The sequence below is a fragment of the Palaemon carinicauda genome, chromosome 24 (genome assembly GCF_036898095.1).
Source record: "Palaemon carinicauda isolate YSFRI2023 chromosome 24, ASM3689809v2, whole genome shotgun sequence".
NCBI lineage: Eukaryota > Metazoa > Arthropoda > Malacostraca > Decapoda > Palaemonidae > Palaemon > Palaemon carinicauda.
In genome coordinates this window covers 9,737,467-9,749,966 of record NC_090748.1, presented here as the reverse complement: position 1 = coordinate 9,749,966, position 12,500 = coordinate 9,737,467, and positions in this window count along the sequence as shown.

Genomic DNA, 12,500 nt, shown 5'->3' with positions numbered 1-12,500 from the left:
AATATACAACCTTCGTTCCATGTAGCATTTTAACCTCTGACCTTGAAAGGATATTCATGATTGGAGAACATGCTATGCATCGCCTGGCTGAGATCTGGAAAGGGATATTTCAGATCTTTTCCTAGAAACTACATATACGCACTACGGCCATTCCTCTTCTAGAATTATTAGCTCTACCCTGAATGAATCTACACTGGCAATCTGGGAGTTCTCATGCAGCGCACTGGCACAAATCATGCATGATCTCCAGGATATGAAGGATGCGAGGGAAACTCGGACAGCCATTATCTTTCGCAAAGAGGAGCAAATCAGCTGAATCCAAGAAGAAGCTATAGACAGGATAAACCTTCTTTGACAGAAGCAAATACCCTGAAAGTGACCTCATTAACATCTGCTCTCGTTGTGTGGTCACTGAACCATTAGTTAATGATATTAATGCAGTTGAAATTAGAGAAGAACATCAACACTTTGAGAAACATTTGACCATTGATTTCCATAAACTGAAAGAGCAGGACAAATATGTCGACAACAAAAGTTTCAAAACACTGTGGAGCAGGTCAACACACAGACAACGAGTTTCTTTGCACCCTGGCTCTAGTTACTAAAATAAAACTTAGAAAAGATGTTAGCTCTCTTTTTCCTTGGGCACTGTTTAACTATAATATTGACATATTAGTAACTCAGAAATCTGTTTTAAAAACCAAATTGCAAGTAGTAATAGGAAAATGCAATCAGAAACCTCCATGTGTCATAATCCTAGATGCCTGTGCTCTACTTTTGGGAGTGCCCAGGCCTTATTCACTAGCGAAGATTTCTGATTTGCTCAATGAAACAGTGATCCAAATTTTAAGATATGTCGAAGCAATTTCTATACAGTATTCAACCACTATCACAAAATTAGCCCTAAGATGTACATGACAAAAAGGAGTCAACTGTGTATACTGCTTTACTGAAGATATGCCACTTCCAGAACAAAATTTGGTCCTGAATGTCACTGCCAATAATGATAAAATAATACGAATGATTAATGGCCGAATGAGTAATATGCCTTCAGTACCAGGCAAGCAGATCATAATTGGACCAAATCCTCAGCTAGGAGTTGGCCCTCAAGAGACAGAAGTTTTCCACGAAGACGCTGATGTTCAGATGGCATACCACATGACCACATGAATCAAGAAGCTACTGCTGGAAAAGCGTTTATCAGAGCTGTTTCAGAGGACACAGATGTCCTGATCCTCCTAGCCCATCATCTGTAGGCAGAAGCAAAGGTTTTATCCGCAAATGTATCACTTGTTATAGAATCGAGCATTTCAGATGGAAAATTGCAGAGAAGTGGCATGTTGCACCAACGTTATCTAATCTGACACCAACCATAGGTAGCTTCAAGCACATGGCCAAAGTTCTGTGGTATGTTTCACCAAAGTTATATAATGCTCCATCAACCATGGATGGCTTTCAAACACAATGCCAACGTGCTCATTATCAAGTGGCACTGTGGAAAGCTGTGGGTTTTGTATCCCCGTTGAAAATAAGCCTTCTAGAATGTGGCTGGGAAGTAAAGGCGTCAACACTGCATCCACAGTATAGTCTTCAATGACAGATATCACCAGCACCAGATGAAAAAATTAGCCCCATTAAGTTTGCATGCAAATTGGGATGTTACACAATACTATCCACCTGCACAAAGCAATTACTTTTCATTACAAAGTAATTTGGGTATTTAAAAGGATAAATAATATTTCCCTAAAATCCATAGTCGAAGGACGTATGAAATCGTCTCTTATTAAGAAACTTGATATTTTTCAGCATATGCAAGTTTTGATATAGAATTATCCTCATTTGCTGTCTTTTCCTAATGTTAGAGAGAGAGAGAGAGAGAGAGAGAGAGAGAGAGAGAGAGAGAGAGAGAGAGAGAGAGAGAATTTTTAATATGCATCATGGTGGATATACAGTAGTTCCATTTCGTTTTTATATTTAACTATTTTCATTGTTATTACCCTTATTATCTTTTTGATATCTTTATTATTACTAATATTATCATTAATATTATTATTATTATTATTATTATTATTATTATTTTTGTTATTATTATTAGTTTTATTATTACTATTTAAGCGTTTTTTAGTAGATTACTCAGTAATTGATATGTAACATACTACCATTAATTACATTATTTCTGGACATTTGGGGAGACATTCTTATTTCTCCTGTTCTAACCCAACATTTGAATAAGATTAAGCTATCTAAGGACATATGAATAAAACATTTGAATATGAGCAGTCAATGAATACGTCAATATAAAACTAAAATTAATCGTAATGTTTCCAAGGATAGCAGACCTAGTACAAGGGCTGCCACTTCTATTTCCGAAGAAGATGAACTAGAGTAAATATATTACACCAAAAGCTCTTTTGTTAGATAAATATAATATATCTTAATTAAGATAGATTTTCTGTGTGGATATAGAATCATTATTACCAATTATTTATTTATGATGACGTAAAACATTTAAAGTTCATGTTGGACAACCTGGGACCCCTTTGCATAGACGCCGCCCCTCATTAGTAACACCAAAACTGGCGTTTAAAATTTCCTTTAAACTTTCAATTGAAGCTTAACATAGGTCATAATTGTGTTTTAGTATTTGAAGAATAATCATTCATTTTTAGAATAACAGACATACATTTGTAAGGGGATTTTTTTATGGTTTTGTGAAAGTATTACACAATGGTTTTTTTTTTTTTTTATGAAATAAGTCCCCACTACCATCAATTCCTTCGGCTGTGATATTTTGTTCATTTATTTGAAAGAATGATAACTACAATTTCATAACTTTGAGATATATCATCAGGTTTTTAAACTAAATGAAATACGTCTCATCAAATATCTAAATTTCAAAGGAAAAGGGCAATGTTTAAAACATAATGTTACTTGCGTACCAGAACAGCCAACCTTAAGAAATTCAAGATATGTTAAGACAAATAAAACAGTAATTCTTATTAGACTTATAAAAATTGAAAACCAAAATATAACTGAGGTGGAATTTTTCTTTAATCATGTTTAAAATAATGTCTGCATCCTGTATAATTAAAGCCAGGCTTGTAACGTTCCTGGTTTGGTCCACAATTGATACCTGATAGAATTCTTTTATGACATATTGTCGTCTGGTGAAAGTTCTTTTAGATGAAAAAGTTTATGAATAATTATATATCCTCATCATAGTTTTTATAAATGAGCTCTCATCATATATGCACCTAAAACCTATTTTCAAGTGTATGAACTAGACATGGACCAACTCGGTTCATTGTTTGAAATTTTTCCATCATAAAAAGTTAAAAGAATCTAATGTTTACATCCCTCTCCATGGGGGTTGGGGGTGGGGGACTAGGAATGGCAAACCTTTCGGCTTCATAAGAAGAGGAATTATACTAAATAATCTGTTCATGAGTATTTTAGCATAATATATGAAATGAAAATTAGGATATATGCCTATTTTCTTTATTACTATATTATCCAAATTATTCTTTACTCTTTATTATAGAATCTTCTCTCCACTTGAAGTATTAGCAATTCTGAACCCCGCCTGCCATGCCAGTCCAATTTTGCCGGAACTATAGTCGAGAATACCCCTAAGATTTCTTATATTTGAAATGATACTTCCAATTTTGACATTTTAATCATATGTATATTTATTCATTCGTTGTATTTATGCTCATACATGTGTATGAGAAATTTCTGAAGTATTTTCAAAAAAATAATACAATAGTTTCTTTGGTGATTGGCTGAATTTTCATGTTTTTAAAGGTACCAATAGATGGCCTCAGTGAGGCTTTTTTGAGAATCAAATACTTTAAAAAATCTGGTTTCTAAGAACGTATGAAGTGTTGCCTCCAGATTGACTTAGCCAATAGGAACACGCCATTCTTGCAAACGATCGACTTAGCCAATAGGAACACGCCATTCGGTAAACTGTTATCGAATAGTTGTTTGCTCATTCAACTACCTAGAAGAGAAAAGTACCATTCGGCAAATGACATAGTAAAATCTTATAGAGCAGAAATACTTTAAATATTATCATTTTTGTTTTTATTAATCATTGTAATTATTCAAAATGACAGAAGCTCGGGCAATATTCATAATTAAAATCGTTTATTACAGCGGAACGCTCGAAAGGATGGCCTATCAAAATTTGACCTTCTTTATACGTTACATTGATTTATTAAGGATATTTTGATAGTTTTATTAGTAGAAATTAATCAACAGTCTTTTCAGCTTATCATATATAATGCAGAAATGAAAATGAAATTTTTATTCATTCTGATTTTTAGTCAGAGATTTAATAGAGATATATTTTTAATGTTTTCATATTTTGATCATATGACCCTATGTTGTTTTTCCATTAAGAAGAAATTTTTAACATAGGAGCTAAAATATATTGAAACGATGTAATAAATGCTTCAATGGAATGCTTAATTTAGCTTATATATACATATGCATATATATATATATATATATATATATATATATATATATATATATATGTATATATGTGTATATACACACACACACACACACACACACACACACACACACATATATATATATATATATATATATATATAATCATAGATTTTACGAACGAAACAGGGGAAGGAAGAGAAAATCGATAGACGAACTAAGATAATTTGTGGGTATAGACTGTCATAGAAAGACCATAAGCAGATACGAGTGGAAGGACGTGTCTGAGACTTTTGTCCTGCAGTGGACTAGCTTTCTGAGTGTGGATACCATAACGAGATGAAAGGGTTTGCATATTGCAAGGATTAACAAAGCTGTACTAGTTAGGCCACTAATACTTGGTTGGTTTGCTGTGAGCAATCAGACTAACGTCTCTCATCCTCACCAATACCAATCTGCAGTTGCCAGGGTGGTGATGAAAATGGCCAAATCCCAGTCATGACATGTCCTGAGGCCTTTGTCCCGCAGTGGACAAGAAACAGATTCATTTGTTGTTGTTGTTGTTGTTGTTATTGATATATGTATTTGCATTGTTTCCCTATTGTGTTCATACAAAGCCAAATTTTCCAGATTTAGAAAAACCTTCTCTTCAGTTGACACAATATTAATAATGATCTTCAAAATATGTTTGTTCTATACCTTCTTGTGGACGGCAGTGATCTTGAATATAGTAAAATGTTTAAGATCTTCCGCCTTGCCTCCATCGGATTTGGATTCAGGACCTTGGAATTGTGAAAGTTCAGTCATGAAATCCCATATATGTCTTAAAGCCAAGTTACACTTAGTCATCGCTCGTACTTTTACAGTCAATGTAAGTTTCTAAAAAGATATACCTTTAGAAAGGCGTTACAAAATCTGTCTTGAGAGAGAGAGAGAGAGAGAGAGAGAGAGAGAGAGAGAGAGAGAGAGAGAGAGAGAGAGAGAGAGAGAGAGAGAGGCTGTACCATTAATCAGACGAATTAACATAATGTTTGTCATGCTTACCAATGTTAAATAAAGTACATGGCTGCGATGATCAAAATAATTAATGGCAAAGTCCAATATAAGTTTCAATGACTCAGATAAATAAAGGAATTTGCGACACCAGAGTCGTTTTAGAAACATTGTGGTGATGTCTGTTCAAGATCAGTTTAAAGTAATCCAGGCTTCTTTAATGACATGTTCACCAATAACTTCTCAAAATTTGGAATAGAGATAAAACATGGCGATATAGAGAAACGTGGTCTCTAAGACGAAGAGAGGAGGCAAAGCGATATACTTTCCAAATAGATACAGCAACTTTTCATGAGATTTCATTGAGACGGTAAACAAAGTGTCATTTTAATTGAGTTATCAGCGTATGTTTGTTTTAATTTTCATTAAGGAAACTTCTAAAAAGTCAGCTAAATTAACCATTTTACCCCCACCATAAGGTTAAATTTCGAGCACATTTTGCTATATAATTTTTTTAAATTGCTCTAACAGGCTTAATTTTTGTCCTAGAGAGGTCAGGTTGGTCTCATTCTTTTGGAAAATGCCTGAAGTTTCTCATAAAATTATAAAAAATATGTAAAAACATGTAATTAACAGTGTTTTGCAAGAACGTACAGGTACATCCTTTCGGGGTGAAAGGGTTAAGTAATCATTAAACCCATTAAATGCCGTCTCGGACTCACAATTCATTGGTAGTTCGAGCCCCGTTTGCTGATGAGAATAGATTTGTTAGCAACCACAGCTTCATCGTCCTTGTGATCTAGAGATGCGGGTTTGGGTGGGCAACATATAGGTTTACCTTCTGAGTCATCGAAAGCTATTGCCTGGCTCTCCTTGGTCCTAGGTTTGGTGGGCATAGTATTTCGGTGCTAATCATCTCCCCTACATAATAAAAAGTCTCTCTCTCTCTCTCTCTCTCTCTCTCTCTCTCTCTGTATATATATATATATATATATATATATATATATATATATATATATATATATATACAGTTATATATATACATATATTTACATATATATATATATATATATATATATAAATATATATTATATATATATATATATATATATATATATATATATATATATATATATATATATATATATATTTCCTGTCACGATAAGGGGGAGAGTGATTATTCATACCCTGGTGAGAGGTGTACCCAGAGAGGTACTCTTGAAAACCACGCTCTCTCACAAATTGCCGAATCATCGGTTGTAGTTATGAAAGGGGAAGGGGATGGGAAGGGTTGAATCTGTGTGTGCGTGTGTGCGTGTACGTGTGCGTGCATAACTATCTAAATATTTAGCCGTTATTTTTCATAGCTACGGTACACTAGCATATACTCTATATATGGTCGGTGGCTAGCTAATTGTCCTGTGACTTGCTTGGGCTACTCATGAGCGATCTTCAAAGATATTAACTTGCTAGAGGTTTGATCAGACGAAGAAGAGAATGACTTTGCCGAGGACATATTCTTTTACATGTGATACATTTTTGATGGAACAATGAAATGCAAGTCTGCATTTCTACTCTCTTCCTGTCTCTACCTTATCTGGGGCCACAAGAGTCAACTAACAACGAAGTATCTATGTCGATGCTTAGGTCAACATGGTATATATTGGGTTATAGGGGTTTAGCGCATTTATCCTTTCTTGTCCGAGAAGAGAGAGAGAAAGAGGGAGAGAGAGAGAGAGAGAGAGAGAGAGAGAGAGAGAGAGAGAGAGAGAGAGAGAGAGAGAGAGAGAGTCTATAAAACAGATGGAGAATATTTTCAAAACACACATACACACACACACACACACACACACATATATATATATATATATATATATATATATATATATATATATATATATATGTGTGTGTGTGTGTGTGTGTGTTTGTGTGTATTTATATTATATATATATCCATATATATATATATATATATATATATATATATATATATATATATATATATATACAGAGAGAGAGAGAGAGAGAGAGAGAGAGAGAGAGAGAGAGAGAGAGAGATCTAAAGTCTAAACCATCAATTAACTTGAAGAAATTAACCTGCATACCCCAAATATACGCACTAAGCGTCAAAAGCCTCAAGTCAATGTAAATCCACTCATGGTACATTTACCCTAGCATATAAGAATAAAGAAAATGCAATAAACTGATAAAATCTCAATAAGTTTAATCAAAATGACACAGAAAACATCTGAACCGTCCGGCATACGCCAAGAAGGATGAGATTTAAAAATAAACGGGGTTCCCTTCACAAATAAATAAAAAAAGGGAGATGACATTCTGTTGGTGCAGGGTGGCGCCCTTAAGAATGTATACACACAAACACACACACAGTCACTCTTTTCGTTCGGTCATTTTCTTTCTTACGGAGTTCGAATTCCGTTCGAGATAGATAAAAAAAAAGGAAAATAATTTATCATTAACGAATGTCGCTACATAGGAGCCATCTTGAGATGAATAGGGATGAATTGTAAAGATGCACCATATAGAAGCTAATAATTGTGACTTAACTTACGAGATAAGAATATTTCTTTGAGATTTATGAGTATTACAATGTCTTCATCACTATCTCCTGTACGCCTATTGACGAAAAGGGCTTCGATTAGATTTCGTCAGTCGTCTCTATCTTGAGCTTTTACTTCAATACTTCATTTATTATCTCATACTTCGCGCTTCATAGTCCTCAGCCATGTAGGCCTGGATCTTCTAACGCTTCTAGTGCCTTGTGAGGCCTAGCTGAACGTTTGGTGTACTAATGTCTCTTGAGTGGGGGGGGGGGGTGTCCTTAGGTAAACAAAATTCTTTTCATCGTTCTAGTAACACTCAATACTTCTATTTTTGAAATTTGTAAAAACCATCGGATTTGTGATGGGGAATGCTTTGCTCACTATCTTAGGTATTATTTGTAACTAAATACCTGTTTACTATGATTGGGTATTGGAATAATCTCTTCTGGTTTTAGGGTCACCTACACTAGGTTTTTTTGACGTATCCATTTAGCTGTTTTTCTATCCTTCCATACGTAATGGATATCCTTGAAACCATTAGCAAGCTCAAATGGAACTCGGCAGGGCACATTGCCAGGATGACAGACAACCGATGGACATCACGAACAACCTTCTGGACACCCCGAGGATACACAAGAAACCGAGGAAGACAAAAAACCCGCTGGCGAGATGACTTAGATCAACATAAGCAACAGTGGCACAGAATAGCTTGGGATAGAAGTCTGTGGAGAAACCTGGGGAAGGCCTACATCCAACAAAGGACTTTTGAAGGCTGAAATGATGATGATACTAGGTTAGTTTGCTGTAAGTGATCAGATTAAAAGTTTCTTACCATCACGAATCCGCAGTGGCCAGCGTGGTGATGAAAATGGTCAAACCCCAGACATGACCAAGGACATGTCAGAAGCCTTTGCCCTGCAGTGGATTAGAAACGGCTGCATTTGCTGTTGTTGTTGTTGTTATTGTTTTTTTTTTCTTTTTTTTGAGAGTAATAGTCAAGAGTTTCGTAAAATTCAGTTTAGTGTTTCTAAATAATAATCTGCTTTGCAGATGAATGTTTTAAATTATGAATTGATTTATCATGTATAGAGCAAGACAAAGAGGCGAACTCATATAGTTCACTTTGCAATTTAATAGTTGAATCTGTTTACATAATGTAAAATCGATGTTTGTAGAATATTCCTAGCCTTCATTTTCGAAAATACAGTTACTAAATCATGATGAGATTTATCAAATAAAAAAAAAAGCCCTCTAGCCCTCTATTTCATCACGAAATTTATAAAAAAAAAAAATCAATAAGGATTCTTTATAACATAACCATTCGATATTTTTAAAGCTCATTCCAGAATAAAAAATGATTAATAATGCTTCTTTAAAATTTCCTCGATAGACATTTTTAATGCTAATTCTAGAATGAAAGATAATTAATAATAATTCTCTAAGAAATTGTAAATAGAAATTATGATGCTAATTCCTGAATGTAATAAAAGGCATCTAGCATTTTATTTGATTACAGAATTGATAAAAAAAAAATTAAGAATGATTCTCTAAAATCGTCAATAACATTTTTAATACTAAATCCAAAATGGCAATTCTAACTAAATAAGATGTCTTTGTATAAGCTCTAATAATCAAATCAATTATTGTTTCCCTGGTAAAAGTCACGTGACAACTTGCATCTCTTGAGAAGAGGCCAGTTTGTTTTCGGTGGGGCCGTTGAAATAGTAAACTTCTGTGTCGCACAACAAACTCATCATCTTCCCCCAAAACACAAACCAGGGGAAACATTCATCCATAAACACTGTTTATCCCCATCGTTTATTTAGGGGGGAATTTTTCGCTTTTTCCCCGTCGCGAGAAATGAGGGGTCAATTGTCTTGGGGGGGGGGGGGGAAGCGTGTGGATTTGTGATTATCTCTTCTAGGGATTTTTATCATTGGTTTGCAAATTTGATCTCTCTCTCTCTCTCTCTCTCTCTCTCTCTCTCTCTCTCCACATACGCATGCACACAAACACACAATAGGGCATATATATATATATATATATATATATATATATATATATATATATATATATATATATATATATACATATATCTATATATATGAGTGTATATATATAAATATATATATATATATATATATATATATATATATATATATATACACGCATATATATATATATATATATATATATATATATATATATATATATATATATATATATATATATACATATATATATATACACACGCATATATATATATATATATATATATATATATACATATAGTATTTGAGGTAATGCGCAATAAAAGTGCAGGAGCAGATGAACATGCCTATAGTTCTTCTGAATATAAAAGGAATGGCCATTTCTTTTAATAATCCATCCATGAAATAAACTAACGTCTGAGTCTACTTTGATTTATGTCATTTTGGTGTTATTTTTCTATATTATTTATGGGCTGTGAAGTTAATCGTACAAATATTTATAAAGAAATCTATGAAAAAAATAAATACCTGTTTTGTATAGATAAAGAATTGAAAAATCCTCGCTTTAGTAGGATATACAATTTTACTTTTATCAATCAAATCAGAGCTTGTATTATCATGGTATTTATATCTTTAAAAAAAAATAAGTCAGTTATTTTACCATGTTATTTATTTTCTATCAAGTTAAGCGTACAAATATTTATCGACGAAACTATAAAAAAAAATCTATTAATATATTGATTGCTTAAAAATTGCGAAATTCCTTAGTTCTCTTGCTTAAGGGTACACTTGGCGCACTATTCTATTTCGCTTCCTCTTGTTTTGTTAAAGTTTTCTTAGTTTATATAGGGGATATCTATTTTATTGTAAAATATTTTTCCCTTTTTTCCTTTCTTCACTGGGCTATTATCCCTGTTGGAGCCCCTGGGCTTATAGCATTCTGCTTTTCCAACTAGGGTTGTAGCTCAGCAATTAATAATAATAATAATAAAATAATAATAATAATAATAATAATAATAATAATAATAATAATAATAATAATAATAATTTTATCAGTCAAATCTGAGCTTATGTTCTGATATTTATATCGGTAAAAAACAAAAAACTAAGCCAAAAAAAAAAAAAGGAAAAAAAGAAAAGAGATACGGTGTCCAATCAGTAGTAGACTTCTTGTTTGCGTCTTCGAACAAGAGAACTAAAAAATATGAAGCAATTTCCTGCACATTCTCAAGCACCTTGTGAAGCGTGTCCGTGATACCTGAGTGTTGTGTGAGGCGTAACATTGCACCGTAATTGAACAACGTATTGAAAAGCATCGGCTGCAACGCTTCACTTCAAAACATTGCTTTAGTAGTTACTTTGCAGGGACGTTTACTCTTATTATATAAGGCGGATTCAACTAGAAAGAATAGAAATTGGCAGTTGTGTCATTACTAGCTTAATTATGTTTTTTTCTTTTTTTCTTTTTCCCCGAATATTGGGTATTAAAGTTCAGAGATAGAAACATATGGTGTCAGAGAAGTCTACTCACTGACAGCATCTTCCTTACATACCTGCCTTTTTTTTTTTTAATTAAAATTTTTTTAATGTATTTTCGAATATTTTGTATTAGAGATCAGAGATGCAATTGAATGGTGCCAGAAAAGTACACACACTAATAACAGACGTTTTGGTGTTAATATTCGGAATTTTGGTAGAATCCTGAACATTAGAAAGAAATCTTCCAATTTTTTCTTCTGTTCAATATGTATTTCTTTTTATCAGGCCTATGGAATGGTGAAACGAAAAGAATGTATTAGAAAACAACCCTTTAAATTCAAACATGCGACTCTTCCGTTTGTAAAAATGGTAGATTATTGCTAAATACTTTCATATCCTAAAAAATCAGTAAACTTGAGTAATAGCTTCAAAATCTCCTTTCCTAGCTATTAAATTCCTAATGGGCTTTGCTAGACGAAATATATCATTCTCTCAAATTACCGCTATAGCCTGAAGAAATGGTACTGTGTGCAAAGATAATTTACAAACTGGAAATCATTGTCTCTTTAAATTTGGGAGATTTCAGTAGAATTGAGATGAAACATATAATAGATAGAGATTCTTAAAAAGAAAATATAATACTTTTTTATATCTTTATGCTATGTAAGACTATAACGCCAAGACTGTTTTGTTTGATAAGAATTTTTGAAAAACGTTTGAAAATAGTATACTCGAAATCTTTAAAACCTAGGTTTTAATCATGTCTTTTTTTGGTTTATTAAAGTGTTTTTTTTAGAATTTATACCCATCCAAGTAGAAAGTTTAACTTAAGATTAAACAGGCCACCATCATTCATTAATTAATAGCTACCTGTATGTAATTTTAAAAATTGATGGAATCTATAAAACGCCTGAAAAGGGATTGGTTGTCTTATGTCAACTAAAATGACGAAAATTAATCTCTTATTTCTGGGCCAAGTAATATGGATGAAAAATGACTCTGAAACTCCGAAAAAT